Below are 11,427 nucleotides of genomic sequence, written 5' to 3'. Positions count from 1 at the left end.
CTGGAACATTTAGGAGTAAAAATGAAAACAAAAAGCATCATTACTGATTACAATAACAATTTCTTACTTAACAAGTGTATACCAGTGTATATTATTTCATTGCATGGCAACTTTATTCCAGCACTTTATTACACTTAACAGTGGAGAAGTTGGTAACTTGCTCTTATAGCCAACAACATGTTGGCTAGGCAAACAACCATAATATAAAATATAATGAAATACCCCACGTAAGGTAGCCCTGGTGGGCAAGACTTCACACTGATGATAGGCTAGGATTGGAGGACACGCCCATTAGTTCAGTCACGCTCCTCAACACCTTGGAATAAACTCTGAAATACTACACCACCACAGAGTTCCCCTCAACTCAACTTGTAGTTTAAGGAGGGGTTTAATAGAGGGGTGATAATTTCTAACAAAGTTAGTTGTGTGTAAGTGAAAGTTTGGGTACTGTGTCAAACTCTTACTCTCAGTTATTCAGTGCAGACCTCAACTGGACCTTCAACTTTAACATCTTCCTAGCAAATAAAGTGAGGCAGCAACTCCAGGTCTTCCAACTTCCATCCCACAGGAGATGGAAAACGTAAATCAAGTCAAAGTTTATGTGTCTCATACATAATATTACCAAAAGTATCCACTCCTGCCTTGGGTTTAATGATGCAAAGCTTGGGTGCAGCTGCTTGGCCATCTAATCTGAAGGCTGAATAAAGTTTGGAGTTGACTGACTCTGCAGAAAGTTGTAGACCATCCACTGACCCTGCTCAGTTATTTCACACTACAGCAAGTTGCTTTCAGTCCCAGTCCCTTCCACTTTATTTATAATAGCACTGACAGTTGACTGTGGAAATTTAAATATTTGTTGGAAAAACCCTGGGTTTAATCACAGTTTCCATGCATCTTGGCAGGTTCTCCTCCACCAGTCTTACACACTGCTTTTGGATAACTTTATGCCACTCCTGGTGCAAAAATTGCAAAAAATTGAGCAGTTTAGCTTGGTTTAATGACTTGTGATCATGCACCTCTTCTTGATTATATTCCAGAGGTGTTCAATTCGGGAAGGTTAAAGAAAATTTTAAAATGATCTCTAATTTTTCCCCCAGAGCTGTGTTTCAACACACTGTTCTCCATTAAGCTTTTTTTCAGTAAAGACCCATTTCTAAATGTAGGTATGATCATTTGTATTTTTTTAATTTGACAGTTGCTTAGTGGTTTTGCAGGCAACCAGACAGTAGAATGTGTAGAATAGTACCAAAACTTCTATATAGTTGAAATATGTTAAAGCTGCAGGCTTCTAAAACATATTCATCATTGTTAGCCCTCTCCTTTGACCTCCTTTATGTCAACACACACACACACACACACACATATACACACAAGCTGTGGCGGTTAAAAAAGTTGAAGATTCCAACTGCGTTGTTATTTAATGACCTCGGGGTCATGCTTGTGGCATGTATAGGTTTTGTGTCAGCACTCCAGAGCTATTGTTCGGTAGCAGTCGCACACATACCCACACATACAGACTCTATGCTGAAGTGGAAACATATGGAATACTGTATATGGAGTGATAAAAGTGCTGTGGAGACAAGCAGAAAGGAGAAAACAGCAACTGCAGCTTTACACTGACACACCAAACACTCCAAACACTCTAACCCGTCTCAAATCAATGCAGTAAGAGTTAATCCTACCCGGTAAAGAACTGCTGTCACAAACAGACCCAGTGTGATATGAAGCCTCACACAGAAACACACTAGTACACCTTCACCCACCTGTTTTATATTTTCTGCAGAGATAAAGAGATACAGCCAATTCACCTCTTTGTGCAGTGTTTCCCCTGTGGGCACTGATAACACTGGAACACTGCCATTGCTAATCCCCACTTCTTCAACGTCTTGGCAGCCTGTATCTGATGGAGAAATAATTACCTTCCACTTAATTCTCCTTTACGGATTTCTCTGGCCTTGGTGGCTGTGGTCCGGGCCCCTGAACCGCTCTAATTTGTGGTTAACAAGTTGGGCAGAGTTACGGCCTCTTCTGAACCAGAGCCAACTCCTCACCAAGTCTCTGCGTGTTTGGTCGTCTAGAGTACGAACAAACTTTTAGACCTGAAAGCAGTCATACAAACTGTGCAGTGCATACACCATAAGAGTGTACGATATGGATGAAAGATGTGATTTGAGATAACACTGTTGAATATCCAGATACTTACAAGAAACACAGGTCCTAAGTTTGCTTAATTACCTTAAAGGTTTTTGGCTTGGCTGCACTCATTTTTTTCCCAGGATAAAAAAGTAATTTGGAGTGTACTGTATGTTCAGTGTGAAGCTCTACTTTACTCTACCGCACTCTGCCTCGCTCTGCCTCCAGCCTAGTTATGTCACATAAGTATCATCTACAGCACAAAGAGCTTGTAATGCAATTTGTGTTAGCTGCTGATCACAATATTATTCCAGTTCCTTCGATCCTTTGTCTATCCTGAAACTGTACTACAATAGCAATAAAAAAAAAGTTTACAAAACAAAATGTAAAGTAAAAATATACAATTTACTGTTTAAATGTTAAAATCACAATGCCACTGGGCATCACAATAGGGGACTGGTTTCTGTCTGAACAAGTCATACCACAGACCCTGCAATGTGATTGGCTGAAAGACGTTCTATGAGTGCCGCTATCAGCCGGTAATGCACTGTAACCGAAGCTCTTACAAGTCAAGCGGCACAGCTACAAACAGAGCAGCAGAGCAGAGTTTTCTTTAACCAAACAGATCCTATTTTCTAATCCTCTTTAATTGAAAATCTTTTAATAAACAGCGATAATGGAACTGTGGTATAATCGCAATAATACACTCGAGGTTCATGCTATAACGTGTAATATTGGCACTGCTTTGCTGATCTACAACACACTATGCCATTATTACACATTATAACACAAACCTCGAGTGTATTATTGCTTAAAAACAAGCCATAAACAAAAGCAAAATTGCATAATTATATAACTTATAAATCAGTAAAATCAGTGACATATAAAAAAATATCTATATTATTTATGTATTAAATCATGTGGTATTGTAACTACTTATACTGAATAACTAATCAATGAGCATTTTAGAAATATAGCAGATTAGAAGGAGGCTGTATTACTATTATTATTATTATTATTATTATCTTGAGAATAAAGTCAGTTTCCCTGCAATGCTATTATAGAACCTAAACTCCCCCCCCCCCCGCCGACTAAAAGATGTATGATAAGAACGGGACGGTTTGGGTGGTCTTGCCCAGTTTCTCTGTATCTTTAACTTCAAACATGTATGCTACATTCAGGATCAAGCCCACTCTTCTGTTAACTGTGGAAATGTAAAAAGCAACAAGAACAAAAGATACTTAATCAATACACAACTGAGGATCCAACTGTCCAATTACTTTAGATCCCTCAACAAGAAGAGAACATGCATAACAAGAGAAGGCAATTCCTATATGGTCCTCACTCTGGAATTACTGAAACAGAACTGCCAATAGAATTGAACCCCGTGGAGCAACTGCACATGATTCCAATGCTGAACGTCAGCTATAGGGATATAATACCCGCTAGCAGTGCACTGTGGAGCAGTGGAACTGTGTTCTCTGCAGTGATTAAGCTCAATTCAATACCTTTCTAAGGAACAGTGGCTTTTTGTGATCCAGAACTAATCGCCCAAAACCATAGCAAAACATTTAGTGCAAATTCTTCCCATGCAGTTAATATACAGCTCTTGAAAAAAAGAGACCACTTAAAAATTATGAGTTCCTTTGATTTTACCAAATTGAAAACCTCTATTAAGAGAAATATGGATGATCATAAGCCATTTAACCAAGCTGAACTGCTTGAATTATTGCACCAGGAGGGACATAAATTTATCCAAAAGCAGTGTGTAAGACTGGTGGAGGAGAACATGCATGATTTCTAAAATCTTAAAACTTTATGAACATGAACTTGTTTTCTTTGCATTATTTGAGGTCTGAAAGCTATCTCTCATTCTGTAAATAAATGCTCTAAATGACAATTTTATTATTTGGAATGTGGGAGAAATGTTGTCCGTAGTTTATAGAATAAACCATAAAACAGTGTTCATTTTACTCAAACATATACCTAAAAAAACTCATTCAGAAACTGAAGTGGTCTCTTATTTTTTTCAGAGCTGTATATTTGATCCCAAGTAATTACAGTAGGTGTCTAGACATCAATGGATCATTTGTCGGAAAATTTGGCACAGATTGTTCACGTATCGACATAACTGCATTTAAATTCAGAATTTAATTTGTTTTGAGCTGTAAAATAAACAATACGTATGCTCTGTGCCTCTGTGGTTGGTCATATCTGTAGATGTCATAAACTGCCTATTGTAAATTCGGCCACGTAAAAATGTCATTACTGGCTTCCTGAGTCATTGCGTTCCTCGCCGTTAATTAAAATTCCCATCTAAAGGATTGGATGAAAATCTGCTGTTTCAACAAACTGTCACCAAGAATGAATGCTTTAAGAATTGTTAAAGGGGAAACTTGAAAACCAAAACTGCATACTAAAGAGCTCTAGATGGTGGGGCATCTCATTTACTCTTTATTTAGGATCAGTTAGGCTGTTAACCGTCCTAATGCAATCGTACTGATACGTGATGACAGCTACATCTAATTTAGTGTAAAGATTTTATAAGCTTACAGTTTGTTCAACTTTGTTTATTAAAACAAAGGGGGTTGGACAATGAAACTGAAACACCTGGTTTTAGACCACTATAATTTATTGTCCTGACAGACAGTTCTGGTGGAAATAGGAGAGTTGAGGTGCACATTGAATTCTGCCCTGATTTGGGCAGCCGTGGTTTTATGTTTTTTGGATACAATCCGGGTTAGCACCCGAACATCCCTTTCAGACAGCTTCCTCTTGCGTCCACAGTTAATCCTGTTAGATGTGGTTCGTCTTTCTTGGTGTTATGCTCACATTACCCAGGATACCGTGTCTCTTGATGCATCACACAGACTTGCTGTCTTGGTCACAGATGCGCCAGCAAGAAGTGCACAAACAATTTGTCCTCTTTTGAACTCTGGAATGTCACCCATAATGTTGTGTGCATTGCAATATTTTGAGCAAAACTCTGCTCTTACCGGTGCAATGTGCAATTAATGAAGATTGGCCACCAGGCTGCTCCAATTTAGCCATTTAACCTCCCACACTAAAATGACAAGTGTTTCAGTTTCAATGTGTAACACCTGTATATGACTTTAATCTTGAAATATTATGTATTTATTTATTTATTTTTTTTTACATTGGCCCTAAAGATTCCACTTTAACTGTAGAATGATGAATATAGGTAAATGTAGTGTTAGGACTCTTGTTCAATGACTTATTTGTAATTGATTCCAGCCAATCAATGACTTCTTAAGGCGATAATTAGTTAAATGAGTTGAGGTTTAGGATTAAGATTAGATGCAGCGTCTACACACAAAGTAGATCTCCAAGGGCAGAATTGAAAAACGCTAGTCTAGAGTTTCCTCATTAGAATCTATACAGTCAGTGACCTCCAGTCTGTTGGTCATTGAATGGTTTTCCAGATTTTTGGCAGACCTGCTCAACACTTTAACCAAATCGTCTTCAGAATCTTCTATAGTTAGTAATTCCTGTGGTTTATATTTTGGCAGTGATCTAAGAGCCTGTCTGACCTTGTCATCTAGTGCTGCAGTTTGTTCTATATGTAGCTGAAATCTTGGCAATGGAGGTCCTTGCTTACACAGACCACAAGACCCTGTTGGAAAGTACTGTAGGCCGATAGATTAGGACTGGAGCTCTGGAGCAGATTAACATGAAAATATATTGGAAATATATTGAGTTGTGCCAATGAAACTGTGTTTTTTAGAATGATCCCAATACTTTTGGGATGAGTTAGGGATGAGTTGGGGATCATCCAACACACCATCACAGTGATGCTTCAAGATCTAGCAGATTTTAAAAGACTTCCCTGCACAGTAGAGTAGAGTTACTACAGTTACTACAACATAAACAGAAAAAACTATGGTTTTATACCCTTGATGTTGGTCTCAGTACTTTTTTTCCCACTTAGTGTAGATGACAGGTTTAAACTGTCACTTCTGATACGACTTGAGTTGTAGAAAAGTTCAAACTCCAGTCACTATGGCTCTGCGCTAAGCTTTGACAAGCTACGAATGAAGTGTTTGTATTCCTGTAGGCTTTGTGTAAAGATTTCAATGAAACTACTTTTAGCTGCTCTTTAAAATTATGCTGTTTACTCACACACTAATTAGGGCATGATCAATAAACAATGTAGATGACCCAGACTGTGCACTCTCCTTTTTCTAATTAAGACCCCAGAGTAAGGCGGACTCTTACTCTCTGAAAGAATGCCTGTTTGAAACAGGGTAAAACATTGCACCCACAATAATGAGGTCACCTAAAACAATGTTTTCGAGAAACCCAGGAGGATTTTTTTTACAGTCTGAAAAGATAAAGCACAGAAAAGACATATATACAATGCATTCTATAGCTTTATTTCTTTATTTCTCTATATCCAGGGAAGTCCCTCTGGGACTGATCAGAGTTGGGCCAGACATATACAGCAGATGTAGAGCATGAAGTTTTCTCTTCTGCCCTCTCCTTAACTCTGCCTCTGAGAGCCGAGCCTGTGCGCAGAAAGAGAGAGAGAGAGAGAGAGACAGAGACAGAGATAGAGAGCAAGAGAGACTGAGATGAGCTGAATTCATTCATCGCTATGTGGCAGGAAGACGTCCAATCCCCCCCTCTCAATCTGCCAGCACTTTTCAAAGGGCTGAACTCCAGTTGACCGCAGCCCCAGACAGCTAGCTGTCTGGCCCCAGGGGGCCTCTGGGCTCCCGGCATGCTTTTTAACCAGGGACCCCTGCGCTACGGCCTGGCAGGGTGCTGCTGCTTCTGAGCCCAGCGCCAGGCAGAAGCTGCGGCATGAAAAAATCATCACAAGGAGCGAGAGTGTGCCCTTACATTTCATCCATCAGACTCCCGTACCTCGAACCCAGAGTTACCGACGAGCCTCCACTCAGCACTCAGCGCTCGGCACACAGCGCTCGGCACACAGCGACGGGCCGCAGGGATGAATCGACAAAGGGCTACAAGTAAGTTTGGCCTGCTGCCTGTATCCTCGTTGTTTGTCTTCACAGTCTTTTCATGATTTTTTAATGATCCTTGGTCGAGTTGACCCAGAGTCAGTTACCACGAGAAAGTTCCCCAGCTAACGAAGCAGAAGCCATGTCGATCACGCAGTAGCAGAAAGAGCCACGCCACAAGGGGGCGCTCCTCCGCTCGGTGCCCGTCTTGCAGGGGGAGCTTGCGTGTCCTGTGCGTGAACCCTGATCAAAAGCCATATCAGGACAGTGCATCAGTGAGCCGAATTATTGCACATTTCTGCAGCTGAGCACATCAGTATTATCGCACTAGTACATCTTGTGTGCTCAAAGCGATGTTACTAATGAGCTAAGCCTCAGAACCACTTCAATATGCAACGGCCAGCGTTTCATCTACCGCAGTCCTCCACTCTTCTGAAACAACTTTCACCAGCCACATTCACAAAAACCTTTAAAGAGAGACTCATCATCTTTTCATGAACTGATTCAACAGTACTGTAACCAAGCAGATAATAACAGAACATGAGGGGGCGAAACAAATAGTATTCCTCAATCTAATAAAAACGAATGAAAAATGTTTTTATTAATATAGTCTTTAAAACATGATATAAAAAAAATTCCTGTGTCTTAATAATAAAGACAAAGACAAAAAATCTATCAGTGTTATAGGAGGTTATAGAGTAAAATTTCCACTGGTCTAAAGTGAATGAATTGAACAACAGAAAAGGAACAAATTCCCCAAAAGCACATTGCTGATTTATATACTTTATATACTCAGAAAATCACATTGTATCATTTTAAAACAATATGTCTTGTTGCTGTATAAAATTTAGATCTGTCAGTCAGTTAAAAAAATATATAATAATTAATTATTTAAATTAATTAAAAAGTAAAATCCCACAATTTGATGTGATTCAATTTGCCACCACCTACAAAGAATGGACAGGTCTGTAATTTTTATCCTAGGTAGACTTCAGCTGTGAGAGACAGTATAAAAAAATGATAATTAAAAAATATATCCTTAATTAATCCCACAATTTGCTGTGATTTGTTTATTTTCTGTTATCAATTGATAAATAAACTAATCATATTCATCGCAACAATGTTCTGTGATTAGTCACACATTAAAATGCTCTTACTTGCATTTTGAGGAGGAAAAAAAACATCCATTGATGTTATGAAATTTAATATCAGTATAAATAGAGACTAATCTAACCTCTAAACCCTTAATAATGGACTTTTTTTTAGATATAATCTAAAAAAATCTAAGTAAAATGGTCACAATGGAATTTATTATATTATATTATTATATCTTTTTGTACAATTGTATCTTTTTACCTTTAACTCAGATTGTCCTTGGTGAACAATTGTGAATTTAGAAAAAAAAAAGTCATAACATCAGTGCAAAATATATAAAAGGAAGAAAAAATTATTCTCTTTAAAGATGGATTCAGCTCACTCCTCGTTTACATTCAGTCTACATTCAGACATACTATTTTGTTGTGGTATTAATTGTTTAAAAAGATGTATCAGATCAATCACAACAATATTCTGTGATTCTATTTGGCATTTGGGGAGAAAAAATACAAATTATTATTATTATCAGATTTAATTTCAGCATAAATAAAAACTATTCTACCTTCTGAACTCAACAATAGCAAGTTGTATAATTTATTTATTTGAACTAAAACAGACTGTTTTAAAACAAGAATAACAACCTTTATAATAAAAATCCTTGTCCATTGTATTATTTTTGTACTCAGGCCTCTTAAACAAATATGTGCCAAGGGCTAGCATGTCATTTATCAAATCTGTTGTGCATACTAGTGTGCTATTACTGACCCGGCGGCAGAATCAATTAGACGAGCAGACAAAATAAATAACCAGGGGGAGGAGTTTCACTTCATTTATCTTCAGCCAGTGAACAGCTGGAGATACACTGATATCAGAGTAACAGACTAACCTTCTGGAATGAGTGTGAACAGCATCTAGCACCTATCAAACATTATTAACTCTTAACACAACAAATATTTAATAGATAGTTTAAATGTTGTGGTGTTTTATTTAGGGCAGATTAGGTTAGTGTGTTTAGTGTGCAGAGTTTAATAAATAGCAAAAATGAAATACAGAAAAATCTGTAAAAAAAAAAAATCTCAACAGTACATTTTATTCCCAATATAGTTTACTATAAAACACCCATAATGCATCGCAAAATGTAGTGTACAGACGATATACACCAGAATTTTCAATGTATACCATAATGCAATGTGCTGGTGTTGTGTCAGATGTACTTAGAGTAAACATTGTTTGTTTCCTAATCAGTTCACTATATGGCAAATTCTACACAGTGAATAGTGAATGAATTAATGAGTGAACTATTCCGAACACTACTATGGTTTAGTATCATACATGAACGTAGCTTGCCTAGTACTGATGCATTCATAAGGCATTTTAAACATGGCTATAAATATTTCAAAAAATGCATAACCTATTATAGCCATGTTTATTAAGCATTATGTATTGGGATCTTAGTACATTATATGCTGTGCTTATAATATATATGTTAAAATAATATTGTCACATATTAGCCTGTCTGTCCTGTGTTTTTCCCTCTTTTGGTTTTCTGTGCTCCTGCCCTGTTTTCCTGTCTTGTGTTTCCAGCCATGTGCTTTTTTGAGCACATGGCATTGTTTTGTTATTGTTCTGTCTCCACCCTAGCCCCGCCCTAGCCCAGCCCTAGCCATTAGTGTTGTCACCTTGTGTCTTGTTTGTAACCCCGCCCCCTCATTACCTGTCTTCACCCTCCTTGTGTATAAATAGCCTCTTGTATGAGTGTTTCCTTGTGGAGTCTTTTGTATCTATGTGACTGTATATTCGTGAGTAGAGTTTGTGTTTTGTGTTACTTAGAATCTTGGTCAGTTGTTTTATATTTTCTAGTTATTCTTTGTTTAAAGTGAGAGTTTCTAGTTTAATTAGTTTGCCTTGCATTTGTCTAAGTTTAGTCCTTATCCTAGTCTTGTTTATTTGTAAGTTTTTCATAAGTTTTTTTGCGTTACCCGTGTTCTGTTTTCTGTATTTAATTTTCTTGTTTATTTAATAAATACAATTATTTATCTGCACTTACGTCCATCCTCTCCATTCCTCTCATTTGTGACAAATATATATATATATATATATATATATAGTGTGTCTATTGTTAATAATCTAGTTACACAATTAAAGTCTGTCACTTTACTTGGAGTGCACAAAGACCTGTTATAATACATTATAATTGACTATAACTAATATTATATTCAAGACAATAATAAATAATGGTTCAAAATATATTTATAGGATTATTGAGCGTGTGTTTTTAAGTTGAAAGCTTTTTTTAGTTATAATACAATCTGCAGGCTGGGACTGAGTTTATTGGTATTGACGTATAACGTTATAAACACAGCTATTAGTGCATTTTAATCACAGTTCATATTGCATAAAAACATGGCTATGATGAATTATACATTTTTATAAATATGTATAACCATGTTTATAATGCCTTATGAATGCATTATAAAGTGCTATGAGTATGTTTGTAGAGTATATATTCATAAAATATATAATGTAAATATATGGCAGGTCACAAATAGAAAACCTAACACCCACATGAGAGTAAAGCCCATAATAAACATCTTATAACGTGTTCATGGTCTTACAGTAGCTTATTTAACTTTTGCATGATGCTCTAATGTTTAATATTTAACCGGTTGGGGATTAATTGTCTTTCATTCACCATCGTTTATTCACTTAACAATATGCAGTAAGATAAATTAAGATTCATTTCTCTGAGCTTTTGCATGATTCTGTATATAAAGCAAGGATGTTTCCAAAATCACTATGTGCTTCAGGCCTGGGGACTGTTTTTTTTTTATTTTATTTTTTTTTTATTTAATTTTAATCCTATGTAAATAACATCTCTTGGACTGCATTTCATCAGTGAAGAAATATGTATAAAATCAAACACATGCTGCGCAGATTGATGCAGTGATAGGTACTGATTGGAGCAGGCTTCACTGAGAAAGACACAGCATATTCCTCTGTTCATATTCAGTTTACACTGGCCTGTTACGCCCCACGTCAACTTCAGTGTCTTACTGATGACATTTAAAGCCGTTAATGGCGCTGCTCCAGCACATCAAGCCAATCTGCTGGAGCGTTATGGCCAGTCTGGACCACTCTGCTCAGCAGAGACCGGCTTATTGAGAACTCCTAGGATCACTTACAGCTCAGTTGGAGGGAGATTGTTTTCTTTTGC

The sequence above is a fragment of the Astyanax mexicanus genome, chromosome 5 (genome assembly GCF_023375975.1).
Source record: "Astyanax mexicanus isolate ESR-SI-001 chromosome 5, AstMex3_surface, whole genome shotgun sequence".
NCBI classification, from domain to species: Eukaryota; Metazoa; Chordata; class Actinopteri; order Characiformes; family Acestrorhamphidae; genus Astyanax; species Astyanax mexicanus.
This window is presented reverse-complemented; position numbering follows the sequence as displayed.